The sequence below is a fragment of the Bos javanicus genome, chromosome 9, assembly GCF_032452875.1.
Source record: "Bos javanicus breed banteng chromosome 9, ARS-OSU_banteng_1.0, whole genome shotgun sequence".
NCBI lineage: Eukaryota > Metazoa > Chordata > Mammalia > Artiodactyla > Bovidae > Bos > Bos javanicus.
The window spans coordinates 101,347,714-101,362,163 of record NC_083876.1 but is presented as its reverse complement, the minus strand read 5'-3'; the positions used below and the strand labels follow the sequence as shown (position 1 = coordinate 101,362,163).

Sequence of the window (14,450 nt, the reverse complement as noted above, 5' to 3'; positions counted from 1 at the left end):
TTACTTAAGATACTTTCTTAATATAATAATAATAATAACATAGATATTCTTTGGTCCTGAAGCCAGCATCTTATTTAATGAAGAAACATTAGAGGCATTTTTACTAACATAAAGAACAAGGTAAAGGTGTGTTAGTTGCTCAGTAGTATCTGACTTTTTTCGACCCAATGGACTGTAGCCCGCTAGGCTCCTCTGTCCATGGGATTCTCCAGGCAAAAATACTGGAGTGGGTAGCCGTGCCCGCCTCCAGGGGATCTTTCTGACCCAGGGGTCAAGCCCAGGTCTCCAGCGCTGCAGGGGACTCTTTATCATCTGACCCACCGGGAAGGTCAAAGTAAGGTATGCCCGGCATTTTCTTAACTATTCCACACGGCATACGCTCAGCAATGCAGTTAGATAAAAAGTATTCAATTGCAGGTGTAACATCAGCAAAGAAGTAAAATGTCTCTTCACACATGATATGGAAGTACAGAAGGAAAACACCAGTGTTTCAATGTTGTTTTATTTTTATTTCATTATGAATGACTGTGAGCATGTTTTTTCATTGAAATACTATTTTTTCACCTGCCAGATTGGTAAAAATAGAAATGTCTGGTGGTACACCCAACTGTCCAGGCTATGGGCAAACACACTCTTACACGTGACTGGTGGGGATGCAAATCTGTGTGATCCACCTGCCGGCACACACGCACGCACACACACACACACACACACACACACACTCTGAACTAGCAGTTCTCTTCTGAGAATGTGCCCTGAAGATCCGTTCTGCAGCAGGCAGGCTCTGGACGGTCCCCAGGCGCCCTGCGTCCTGGGGCTTGTGCCCCACACTCCTTTCTCCCTTAAGTGTTACCCAGACCTGGTGAAAGTGCCGGTCACTCAGTTGTGCCCGACCTCTGGACTGTACCCCTCCAGGCTCCTCTGTCCATGGGATTCTCCAGGGAGGAATACTGGAGTGGGTTGCCATCCCCTCCTCCAGGGGATCTTCCCAACTCAGGGATCAAACCTAGGTCTCCCACATTGCAGGCAGATTCCTTACCACCTGAGTTACCAGGAGTGACACACCTCTAATGAACAGAATGTGATGAAAGGGACAGAAGGCAACATCTGAGATCAGGTTGCAAAAAGACTGGACTCAGGTTTTGCTCTGTCTTGCTCGCTCACATGGAAGGAAGACAGACTCGAAGCAATGAGCCACTGCAGACAACCCAGGAACTCAGGGCGGCCTCCAGCCAGGCAGGAAGTGAGGCTCTCAGCCCAGCGCTGCAGAGGGCTCACATCCCGCACACAGCCGCCCCGCGAGCTTGCATGCAGGTCCTCCTTTGAGTGAGACCACCTCCTGCTGGCACCTCGACCCAGAGCCAGGCGACCCGGCTGAGTTGTGCGTGGATTCCTGATCAGCAGATTCTGTAAAGTGATAAAGAGCTGCTGTTTTAAGATACTACATTTGGAAGTGACTTGCTATACAGTAGTAGCTAACTCCTAACTCCAGATATACATCTGTATGCAAGTGTTTATGTGTATGTGTGGCTGGGTGCTCAGTTGCTCACTTGTGTCCGACTCTTTGTGACACCATGGACTCCTCTGTCCGTGGGATTCTCGAGGCAAGAATACTGGAGTGGGTTGCCATTTCCTTCTTCAAGGGATCGTCCCCACCCAGGGGTCAAACCTGCATTCTTTAAGTCTTCTGCATTGGCAGGCGCATTGTTTATCGCTAAGCCACCAGATGTACATATGTGTACATATAATCAAAATGTATATGTATGTGTACATGTGTGTGTGTATATGTGTGAGTATATGTATATATGTTGTTATTCATTGTAGCATTATTTGTTGTTGAAAAAATGTAGGAAGAACCTAAGTAGTCATTGAGAAAACTGTTGAACACAAAGCAGCATTATTCAGCTGTTAAAAAAACGAGGACTTGTAAGAACTGATATGGATATTACGGGATATACTGCTAAGTGAAAAAGGTGAAGTACAAGAGTGTTTAGTATCCTGTCCTCCTGTAAGAGAGAAGGGAGATGGCGAAAGAACACGTCTGCTTTCTGTGCAAAAGAAATGCAGATGCATAAATCAGACAGGAGATTAGTCACCAATGCGGGAAGGGTGGGGACGGGCGGGGGAGTGAGGGGGAGGGGAGCCAGACCGCTGTGCGTCTGGAACGACTTCCCCAGAACAGCACTTAGAATCGGCCAAGATGTGGGGTGCCAGCCGGGACACAACGGTTCCAGAGGAACCCATCACTAACCTGATACGTTTGGAAAACGGTTTACTGACCACACGGTGCAGCTCAGGACAGAGCGACCCATGCTCAAGTATTTTACTGTCGTTCGGAACTGTGTTTCCCGCAGGGGCAAGGGCAGCACACTTCGTCCGAAGTGCAGTGCGGTTAATCTAGGACTGAGCGGCTATGTAAACACAACGCGGGGATGAAAACCAGGCTTCTCACCGTCAGGAAAAGGCGCTATGATTCAGGCAAAGAGGAGGAGGGGATGATGGGAGCTGAGGGAATAACCTCAAGGGGTCCACATGTCGCCCCAGTTCTGTCTGCTTGGGTAGCCTAGAGGCAAGGACACCCCCGGGACAGTGGCACACCTGGAGGCCAGATATTTGTTTCTAAGTATGAGTCTCCAATAAAGGAAGCAAGACTCCTTGCAAAACGGTTAACTCCGTGTGGTGTTGGGAAAACACACCATGAGCCTGGAACATGCATGGTGTCAGAAGTTAAGCAAGCGCTCAGAAAACGATGAGGGAACATGGACAGACCACAGGAGCCCCAGAGGCGAAATATGGGATAATTTGAGCAACAAAATAAACAATGACAGTAATTACTAACCCACAGCATAAAATCGATACCCGTAAGTCCACAGTCATATCAGTGAGGAACGAATGCATGATTGAACACATACACAAGCATTCATACAGTGGAGAAGGGGCAGCTCTTCCTTATAACAGAATCACAAAGACATATGCAAATATGGAAATAGAAAATTTCCCTCAGGCTGACACCACAGTGATTATGTCTGTAAGCCAGAACCACCTACTGTTGCTAAACGTGGCAGGTGTCAGCATGATGAGAAACCACAGTGGAGTCTCGGTACACCTCCTCGAAGTGAGTGTGTGTGTACCAGTCACTCAGTTGTGTCAGACTCTTTGTGACCCCATAGCCCACCAGGCTCCTCTGTCCACGGAATTCTCCAGGCCAGAATACTGGAGTGGGTCGCCATTCCCTCCTGCTGGGGATCTTACTGACCCAGGGAATCCAGAGGATCTTCCCGACCAAGGGATGGAACCCAGGTCTCCTGCATTGCAGGCAGATTCTTTTTACTGTCTGAGCCACCAGGGAAGCCCATGGGTGTGTACCAACGACGAAGAAAAACAGAGACTCTACAGTGAGGAAACCCCCCTGACACCACCCGAATCATCAACATTAGCAGAACAATCGTTCTGATTGGTTCTAATTGGTTCCAAGACCCCCCCCTCATAAAATGTCAACGTTATGTAAATAGTTTTAAGTATGATGTAAACACTATGTAAATTGCGTTGGCACTAGAAACTCTAGGTTTGCTTTTTTGCAACTTTCCAGAAAAAAAAAAATTCTTTCTATTGTTTTCCTTCAACCTCCATTGGTGGAATCTACCAGATTTGAAACCCCTGGTTAGAGAGGAAGACTCTCGACACCCTGTCGTTCTCCATAGGATGCAGAGAGTTCTGCGGGATTCTTGCCCCAAACACATCAGCTCAGTGTAACTGTGAGGAAATATCAGATTATCCCAAAGCAAAAGACATTCCACGGACTCGCTTGCCAGAGCCCTCCCAAGTGCTCAGGTTGTGAAAGGCGCAGGAAGCCCCCCGGGGCTGGGCTGCTGGTCACAGAGGGACTGGGTCCTGACTCAAAGGAGCGTGTTAGTCAGACAGTTGGAGAGACATGAATAAAATTTCCAGCTTAGTTACTCAGTTGCATCCACATGAATTTCCTGGTTTTGATCACTGGGGTCTGGTGATGTAATATGTTAAGAGTGGGAGAAATTAGGTGAAGGATAGGAGCAAAATCTTGACTTCCTTCCTTCCCACTTTTGCATTCCAGTCCCCTATAATGAAAAGGACATGTTTTGGGGGTGTTAGTTCTAAAAGGTCTTGTAGGTCTTTATAGAACCGTTCAACTTCAGCTTCTTCAGCGTTACTGGTTGGGGCATAGACTTGGATTACTGTGATATTGAATGGTTTGCCTTGGAAACGAACAGAGATCATTCTGTCGTTTTTGAGATTGTATCCAAGTACTGCATTTTGGACTCTTGTTGACCATGATGGCCACTCCATTTCTTCTAAGGGATTCCAGCCCGCAGTAGTGGATATAATGGTCATCTGAGCTAAATTCACCCATTCCAGTCCATTTTAGTTGTTTGCTGATTCCTAGAATTGTTGCAGGAAGGAGGACCCCTTCCAGGGCCCGAAACCGGGCTCTTGTCTAACACTCGGAATGAATTGTCCGAGGAGACACATGTGCTGACAAAGCAAGAGATTTATTGGGAAAGGGCGCCCGGGTGGAGAGCAGTAGGGTAAGGGAACCCAGGAGAGCTGCTCTGCCATGTGGCTCGCAGTCTCGGGTTTTATGATGATGAGATCAGTTTCCGGGTGGTCTTTGGCCAATCATTCTAATTCAGAGTCTTTCCTGGTGGTGCACGCATCACTCAGCCAAGATGGATGCTGGCGAGAGGGATTTTGGGAAGTGGACAGACACGCGGTGTCTCCTTTTGACCTTTCCCGAACTCTTCCTGTTGGTGGTGGCTCATTAGTTCTGTATTCCTTATCAGGATCTCCTGTCATAAAACAACTCATGCAAATGGTTACTATGGTGCCTGGCCAGGGTGGGCGGTTTCAATCAGTGTGCTTCCCCTAACAACTCCCCCCGAGAGACTTCATACTCAAGATACTTCTTGGGAATTGGGGCGGAGGTCTCTTTCTTCCGTAACTTCTTCCTGCTGTGCATGGGCGTAGCCTGCCTCGCAGAGCAGAAGTCTCTCTCTACCAGATCTAAGTCAAGATTATTTTTTGCCTGAAACCAGCATTCACCGTTATAATAACAGCAATTTAGTCTGAAACTGTTTGCCCCTCTCAGAGATGAAATAGACAAGGGCCAAACAGGAGACCTAACAGGATGGTTATCTCTGGTCCCCAGAAACAGGAGGCAACATTTGGGGTGAGGGCTGCAGGGTTTGTGACCCTTTTTGATTGGTTGGTGGTGAGGCAACAGAGCTGTGCTCCAGGAATCTTGTGTTCAGTCTGAAGTTACCATCCCCACCTGGGTGGGGGCGCAAAGACATTGTTATGTATATTCCTTTGAGTAGGAACCAGGACTCTATCTGGAGGCTGCACCAACCTTTGATTGTTTCTCCTGTTTCTGTATCCCCTCCCTTCCCTGATTAGCAATTGTTTGAATCCACCCTTTGGAGCTCAGGGAAGGTCAAGGAGGCTGAATGAAGCCTATATCCTACAGACGAGAAATGGAGGACACAGAACAGATCTCACTCCAGAGCCCCACAGAGTTCTACTCCGTCTGTAACCCCACTCCAGCACTCTTGCCTGGAAAATCCCACGGACGGAGGAGCCTGGTGGGCTGCAGTCCATGGGGTCGCTAGAGTCGGACACGACTAAGTGACTTCACTTTCAATTTTCACTTTCCCGCATTGGAGAAGGAAATGGCAACCCACTCCAGTGTTCTTGCCTGGAGAATCCCAGGGACGGGGGAGCCTGGTGGGCTGCCGTCTATGGGGTCACACAGAGTTGGACACGACTGAAGCAACTTAGCAGCAGCAGCAGCAGCAGCAGGCAACTATGACTGTGATAACTTCCTGTCAAAATGGAGCATAAGACTGCCTCAGCTTGGAGTATAAACACTGAATTGGAAGTATTTCTGAGTTCCAAGTTCTAGATCTGAGTCTTATATGATTAAAATCTCAGTCCCTTGGTCTGCCATTTTGGTGTAACAGACCCAATTAGAAGTAGTTGGAGGAGTGAAAACTGGAATTTAGTAGACAAAATAAATCTCATTTCTTTTTAGAAGAATAGGCCTGAAACCCAGTCTGGACCTGGCACTTCAGGGAGACTTGTAGCCAGTTGCCTAGTTTTATAAAAAGATTGCAGTTACCGGCTTCCAGCAGACATTGTTTTGAGAATGGTGGCATCCAAGCCTGACACGACTCAGAAAACGCAAGTGTTTAGCAACACAAGGTCTAATCGGAAAGTACACCTATGGCATCACCTAGTTAGCCAAAGCAGATTTCACCATTAATGACGCCAGTGTTCCTCTAGGTATGAGAAGATGCAAGAATTGGGACTCATAAAATCTTCTCCTGAAAAGATATAACTATCTGAAGGCCTGTTATGCCAGTTTTTCCCAGAGCACAGAGTGCCCCATTCCTGGTTTTCACCCTGAGCTCCTTTCAGGGGCGTTGAAAGTCAGCAGTTTCAGTGGCCATGATTTAATCTTTGTAGATGAAGCCGGCAAGTGTCAGTCTTCAGTTGGCAGAGCCCTCTCTTGCTCATAAACTTGACCATGATTTTGAGGGGGGCATTTCATGACCATTTTATCCCACGGTGCTGAGAACGTCCATTCTCAGGTTTGGCAAAGATTTTGTTGACAGGCCACTCAATGTGCTGTTACTGGACTAGGCCATGAAACAGTATCCAAAATTCTCTGGACCACCTGTCTTGCTAGCCTCTTGGTCCAGGAAAATATCCCCTCTTGTTGCTTCTCCCCATATCTAGAGTTACACTGTTACCATCATCGATCTTATTGGCACTATATATTATTCTGTTAGAGGCCTCACACAGGCATTTGACGGTGTAAGAAACAGTAATTTTGTAAAACAGGTGAAATACAAATAACATAGCCAGCAGTATTAGTAAAGTCACAAGGAAGACTTAAGAGCTTCCATTAGATATAGCCCAGTAGATCTCAGGTCATCTGACTTAGTCTGCTCTGTAGAATCTTTATCTTCCAGGGAAATTATATATTGGCACCACTATCTATAAGGCACATAGCCCAGTTTTCTAGTGTTACTAGAGTGATTATCCTTAGTATGATTTAATTGTTTCCAACACAGAGGAGACTTTAAACCTAAATTACCATAGCCTGGTGTTATCTATATAAATCCATCCCATAATTGTGGTAGATTTTTCCTCCTTTGCTGAAACTTTACTTGTTGCTCTGATTGTGCTTGAGTAATAGATAAAGGCTCAAATTTATGGCCAGAGTCAGAGCAGGCATTATTAATTGGCCCGGTGAGGGGATCCCGTATAGTAACATCACAGTAACCTGAATATGACTATAATTGTTTTTTTAAGTAAATTTTCTCAGGGCCAACCAGTTAGAGTCTTGTAGTAGAGAAATTTAACAAGGTAACCCAGAACTAGACACAGGTAATTGGCCACAAACCCAACAATTGAATTGATTTTTAAAACTAGCATAGAATCAGGCCTATGATAGAAAAGGATTTGATTTATATGCAAAGGTCTAAGAAGTCAAGAAAACATAAATGATCATATGAATCAGGTCCAGCATCTCGGGCAAGCTGCCTACCTCTGATGTCATCGTCTTCCCATCCTGGTGTAGTGTAGTTTCTCCTGCTTGAGCATCATTTTAAGGTGAGATCAGGTCAGCTGTCTTCTCTATAGACCAATCCACTGTAGGGGCCTTTGCAAGTGGGAAATAATCTAAGAGTTAATTTCCCTTCAGTTTCATTGTGCATGAGCTAGTTAAGAGTACCTGGTAAAAAAAAGTCCTTCCATCCAGGTTGGAGACAGTCCCTTAAATTATGTCTTTTTCCAGTCCTGGTTGCAGGTCATGAGGCATCTGATCTTCATCCAAAGATAGATAAGCTTCAGAAACAAACTGAAATAAGCTTCAGAAACAAACTTAGGGTGTTCTTTAAGAATTCAATTAAATTTTACATTAATATCACATAACAGCAAAGAACTATCTAAGAGATGAGTCTTAACTAGATGCAGACCCCCATTAACAAACTGGGATTTAACATTTTTTGAAATATCTTTTTCTCCCTAAAATTACCCTCATTTTAATCAAATATAACCAAATTAAGGCTAGTTTGTTTGCAAAATAGGTCTGTTCTCACTAATTTTGGTCTGATGATTTATATAACCATAATTGACTATAGACTTTTTATTTTGCCAAAACATTTATAGAGTCTCAGCCTGGACTTTTAAAATAAAAGAGGGCTGGGAAACTCACACCAAAGGCTTATCACAGATTTTGCCTAACAAATCTAGTTGAATGCTTCCCTTTTTAAGGTCTCAAAAATTTCTTGAGATTTTTGTACCCATGAGATAACATTCCTAACTCATTTGATAAACTTACTGGAAACCTAAGAATTTCTAATTTCTGGAGGAGTCAGATAGAGAGAAAATATAATTGCTTTGTTTATAACGTTTAATTTTACCAAAGTATTGTCATAATTCGTTTGAGAGGAAGGTTTTCCCTACTCCCTGAAAACCAATCATTTTTCAGATAGAAACCATAAAAGTTATAAGCATATTCTCTGGTTCATTCAGTCCTTCTGTTAACTTTTGTGAAGTCATCAGGTTTTCCATTAGAATACCAGGACATATCAGAATGTTAAGAACTCCATATAATTTCTAGGATATCTGTATTAGTAATTTTACCATACATTATAACATGAGTGGATTTATTACTCATTTGATAGTCTTTTTCATGTAATTTAACCAACCAAATAAACACAGTTTAATATCGCTCTTTGGGATGTTTCAGGGGCCCTCTGAAGCACCCCAAAGTTAGCTAGAGGTCGAAAGAACTTCAAAAGAATTCTATTTAGGAAGTTTTATGGAAAAGATCAATTAAAGGGGTTTAGAACATTGGTCAGATTTAGTCAGTGTTGACGGGCGCATCATTTAGCTTGCTGATATGTCACAATGGGCGTAAATGCTACGGCTCAACGTCTAGTGAGAGTCAGCTCCGCCATCTTGGACCCAGCTGACTCTAACCAGTTTTCTTATGGCTGTGTCATATCTAACAAAATTCATTTATCTAACTAATTGTAATCCAATTTTAGAAAATCCTGATCATGCATAACTCTTTAGTATTTTTCATACCTTTTTCTTTCTTTTTTTTTTACTGAAAACACACTTTGTACTTTCATTCAGCAACCAAGAATTTTATATTAGCATTTTATAGATTGGTGAGCATAAATACCAGTGATAATTTCTAAAACCCTTGCTTTCTTACAACATTTAGGATGGCACCAAGCATTATTCATTTATAGTCCCACATCTCTTTAGTTTCTCTGTAAAAGGAAATTAGTGTTTAGTAGCAAATGTTTCAAAATCTTATTTGGAAATGACCTAACTATTCAATAGACTTCCAACACTTAGCACACTTGGCACAACCCTCAGAAATTTAAGTTACGCCAATCTGGAGAGACTATTTTAGACAGATATTTCTAAAGAATAATTATTCTTAATAGAGTTTATATAAAAGCTCATATCTCATTTACATTTTTTTAGAAGTCTCTTCACTCGAGGTAATTTCCTTGTTGATAAACTTGTAACAGATATAATATTTAACTTCTATTAAACCTAGGTACAATGAAAATATTCTACTTAATTACTCTAAGACATGTCTATATTAGATAGGTCAACAAACAAACATTAATATCAGGTATTTAATACTGAATATTTCCCAGTTCACATGAACCTGGAATTTATTGTTTAATTTAGAATTATTTGATTTGTAAGTGCTTACCTTTTTTAAGCCAAATAAATAGAGCTCATTTACAAATTAACCTCAAAATATTACCCAGAGACAAAGACATACCAAGACATATTTAGACAGACACAGTGCAAGATCTGGCTTCATTTTCTAAGTTTAGTCACGAATTAGATATTACAATATAAAATTTACTAGTTTATAAAAAAAAAATTGAAATAAGTAAAATTTTTAAAGTCTTTTTCCCCTTTTCCCTCAGTCTCAGGAGTTAGAGATGGTCTAGATAAGTGTTCCTGAGAGCCCTGGTCTCAAGGCACAGGGAAAGAAAATCAAGTTCTAACGAAATGGCGGCAGGTCTAAACCAAATGGCGGCCAGACAAAGCAAAATGGTCATGAAAAATCACAACACAGAACACAGATTTAAAACACACACATGTAAACCTGGCATGTCGTCAGACACTCCCTTAAATACAAGAATACAGTCTCTCAGAAAACCTCCTATAGAGACACAACTTCAGATCCAAGTACTAACATCAAAGATTTCAAAGGCAGGAAAGGAAGCCAGGTTGAAAGAAGAAGGGGGAGGAGACGGGAGAGGGGGGCGAAAGGGCTGGCCTTACAGACGGCTCCTGCCACCTGCAGATACCCAGGCGTTATGGGACTTTTCCCTGGGCCTCCAGAGAAGAGAGGGCTGGAACTCGGCCCTGCCAGAAACCAGACCAGGCCAGAACCAGAATTCGAGTTCTCTGCCAAGAGGAGGTGATCAGTCTCCAATCCTCAGCTCAGGCTGAAGGCCCTTTGACCAGATTCCTGTGTCCAGGACCGGGGGACTAGAAAAACGGGGAAGGATAGGAAGGGTTAAGGAGAAGAAAGAGTGAGGGAACGGGAGAGAGGTCAATAAAGTCTCTTGTTCCTTGCCGGTCGGGGCACTCTGGCCAGTTGTCTGCGTCAGGAGGAGACCAGGGACAAAAGGGTCCCAGTTACGGCTGTTGGGTCTGGTCCATTGGCAGGCAAGCTGGCCCCTGAGTACCCCGAGTGGTCGGGATGTCAGTCTCAGCAAAGAAGAGTCCTCGCCAGAGTCGCCATTTGTTGCAGGAAGACGGACCCCTTCCAGGGCCTGAAACTGGGCTCTTGTCTAACACTCGGGAATGAATTGTCCGAGGAGACAAATGTGCTGACAAAGCAAGAAACTCTACTGGGAAAGGGCGCCCGGGTGGAGAGCAGTAGGTAAGGGAACACAGGAGAACTGCTCTGCCGCGTGGCTCGCAATCTCCGGTTTTATGGTGATGGGATTAGTTTCCGGGTGGTCTTTGGCCAATCATTCTAATTCAGAGTCTTTCCTGGTGGTGCACGCATCGCTCAGCCAAGATGGATGCTGGCGAGAGGGATTCTGGGAAGTGGACGGACACGCGGTGTCTCCTTTTGACCTTTCCCGAACTCTTCCTGTTGGTGATGGCTTATTAGTTCCGTATTCCTTATCAGGATCTCCTGTCATAAAACAACTCATGCAAATGGTTACTATGGTGCCTGGCCAGGGTGGGCGGTTTCAATCAGCGTGCTTCCCCTAACAGAATGTTGATGTTCACTCTTGCCATCTCCTGTTTGACCACTTCCAATTTGCCCTGATTCAAGGACCTAACATTCCAGGTTCCTATGCAATATTGCTCTTTACAGCATCGGACCTTGCTTCTATCACCAGTCAAATCACAATCCAAAACGCCAGTTGTGTTTTTGCTTTGGCTCCATCCCTTCACTCTTTCTGGAGTTATTTCTCCACTGATCTCCAGTAGCATATTGGGCACCTACCGACCAGGGGAACTTCAGATGTTCAAGCTGGTTTTAGAAAAGGCAGAGGAACCAGAGATCAAATTGCCAACATCTGATGGATCATCGAAAAAGCAAGAGAGTTCCAGAAAAACATCTATTTCTGCTCTATTGACTATGCCAAAGCCTTTGACTGTGCGGATCACAATAAACTGTGGAAAATTCTGAAAGAGATAGGAATACCAGCCCACCTGACCTGCCTTTTGAGAAATCTGTATGCAGGTCAGGAAGCAACAGTTAGAACTGGACATTGAACAACAGACTGGTTCCAAATAGGGAAAGGAGTATGTCAAGGCTGTATATTGTCACCCTGCTTATTTAACTTATATGCAGAGTATATCATGAGAAACGTTGGGCTGGAAGAAACACAAGCTGGAATCAAGATTGCCGGGAGAAATCTCAATAACCTCAGATATGCAGATGACACCACCCTTATGGCAGAAAGTGAAGAGGAACTAAGAAGCCTGTTGATGAAAGTGAAAGAGGAGAGTGAAAAAGTTGGCTTAAAGCTCAACATTCAGAAAACTAAGATCATGGCATCCGGTCTCATCACTTCATGGGAAATAGATGGGGAAACAGTGGAAACAGTGTCAGACTTCATTTTTGGGGGCTCCAAAATCACTGCAGATGGTGACTGCAGCCATGAAATTAAAAGATGCTTACTCCTTGGAAGGAAAGTTATGACCAACCTAGAGAGCATATTCAGAAGCAGAGACATTACTTTGCCAACAAAGGTCCGTTTAGTCAAGGCTATGGTTTTTCCTGTGGTCATGTATGGATGTGAGAGTTGGACTGTGAAGAAGGCTGAGCGCCGAAGAACTGATGCTTTTGAACTGTGGTGTTGGAGAAGACTCTTGAGAGTCCCTTGGACTGCAAGGAGATCCAACCAGTCCATTCTAAAGGAGATCAGTCCTGGGTGTTCTTTGGAAGGACTGATGCTGAAGCTAAAACTCCAATACTTTAGCCACCTCATGCGAAGAGTTGACTCATTGGAAAAGACTCTGATGCTGGGAGGGATTGAGGGCAGGAGGAGAAGGGGACAACAGAGGATGAGATGGCTGGATGGCATCACTGACTCGATGGACATGAATTTGAGTCAACTCCGGGAGTTGGTGATGGACAGGGAGGTGTGCTGTGGTTCATGGGGTCACAAAGAGTCAGACACGACTGAGCGACTGAACTGAACTGATGAGCAAAATCTACTGTGTTTGCAACATTTTAAAGTTATTTTGAAAGGAGACATCCTAAAGGACAAAGATGAGCTACTATAAAAATTGGGACATTATCACAAGTGTGTAGGAAGCACTTAAGATGCGCCTACATACCACTGTGCTCCCTCTTCCATGGATAGAGACTGGACACAAAGGGGTTAAATAGCTTGTCAGAGACCAACCATGCAGCCAAGGGGCTTGGGGTTTGAACTCAGGTCTTCAGGACCAGCACCCACCACCCAAGCACCAAGCAACTTGGTCGATCTCCATTGCCAGTAAATGGAGCGCTCACCTAATTTCTTTAACTTTTCATTTGTATCAGGGTGTAGCTGACAGTGTTATGGTAGTTGCAGGTGGAGAGCACAGACACTCGGCCACACAGACATGTGTCCATTCTCCCCCAAGCCCCTCCAGTCCAGGCGCCACATAACATTGAGCAGAGCTCCCCGTGCTGTGCAGCAGGCTCTTGTTGGTTATCCATTGTACAAACAGTATAGTGGCTCAGATGGCAAACAATCTGCCTGCAATGCAGGAGGCCTGGGTTCAATTCCTAGGTTGGGAAGATCCCCTGAAGAAGGGAAAGGCTACCCACTCCAGTGTCCTTGCCTGGAGAATCCCATGGCCAGAGGAGCCTGGTGGGCTACAGCCCATGGGGTCGGACACAACTGAGAGATGAATACTTTCTTGGAGTCCCAAGAGAGACCCCAACCGTGTGTACGTGTCGATCCCAAACTCATTATCTATCCTTTCACCCCAACCCCACCTCGGCAACCTTAAGTGTCAGATGACAAGTTCTGACGTGTTAAATGCCGGTAGTCGCAGCAGATAACACATCTGTCTTACCTGATCTCAGCTCAAGTTCCACAGGCAGGATGTACAGGCATCTACATCCAGCTAGAGTCTTCCTACCCAGAACTCAGACGACACACAACAGTCAGACAACAGAAACTTCATTCTGTGGACGCAACGCAACCAGACAAGTCCTTCCAGAAAGCCCGGGGCACACACCTGCCTTCCCAGGAGGACTCTCTGCACTCTCTCCAGCCCAGGGCACACACCTGCCTTCCCATGAGGACTCTGTGCACTCTCTCCCATTTACATTGGCACCTGTGAGCTGGTCCCCAGGCAGAACTGCAAGGTCAAGGCCAAAAGAAGTAAAGGGGAGGCTGCTGAATAAGGTGGGGGGCGGGGCATGGGAGGGATGGGAGGGAGGAAGGGAAAGGGAATTTGTCCGTTTGTGAGTTTTAGCAGCCAGTTCAACATTTGGGGTTTTCAATGAAACACACAAATCACTAGGCTCCCCTAAGCCATCGGTCTGTCTGCAGGGAGGACGGTGCTCCTCCTGATTTAAGTCGTGATCCCCCAGAGGCACAGTCACCAGGCTGGACTGGAAGGACTCTGTCCCGAAGGCAGGGCCTGGAGCCCACACAGACCTGACTCTCCCAGAAGCAAGGAGAGCCCAGAGCGGCTTGGCCCTCCGAGGCTCGCCCCAGACTTGAGGCTCTTCTGTGGCAAAATTATGCCATCTCGTGGCCTCACGAGATTCGAACGCTGAGGTCATGTTCACGATTCTGAGGACATGAAGACAAACAGGTGAGGCTCAGGATGGATGTCCAATCTGCTTTTTGAAGTTCAAGTGCGCATTATTCCGGAGTGAAGACTTCCTGCAG

General features: G+C 45.1%; 1 long non-coding RNA gene across 2 annotated transcripts; it reads right to left on the bottom strand.

Moving 5' to 3' along the window:
* Positions 1-486: 486 nt before the first annotated feature.
* LOC133254290 (uncharacterized) lies at positions 487-14,218 on the bottom strand. Of its 2 annotated transcripts, XR_009738638.1 has the most exons (3): positions 13,624-14,218; positions 7,586-7,884; positions 487-1,407 (listed from the first exon to the last, which is right to left on the bottom strand). It is a non-coding gene; the product is annotated as an uncharacterized LOC133254290 (long non-coding RNA). The 2 variants fall into 2 exon arrangements; XR_009738637.1 differs by having other exon boundaries at positions 487-7,884.
* Between the last annotated feature and the right edge of the window lie 232 nt (positions 14,219-14,450).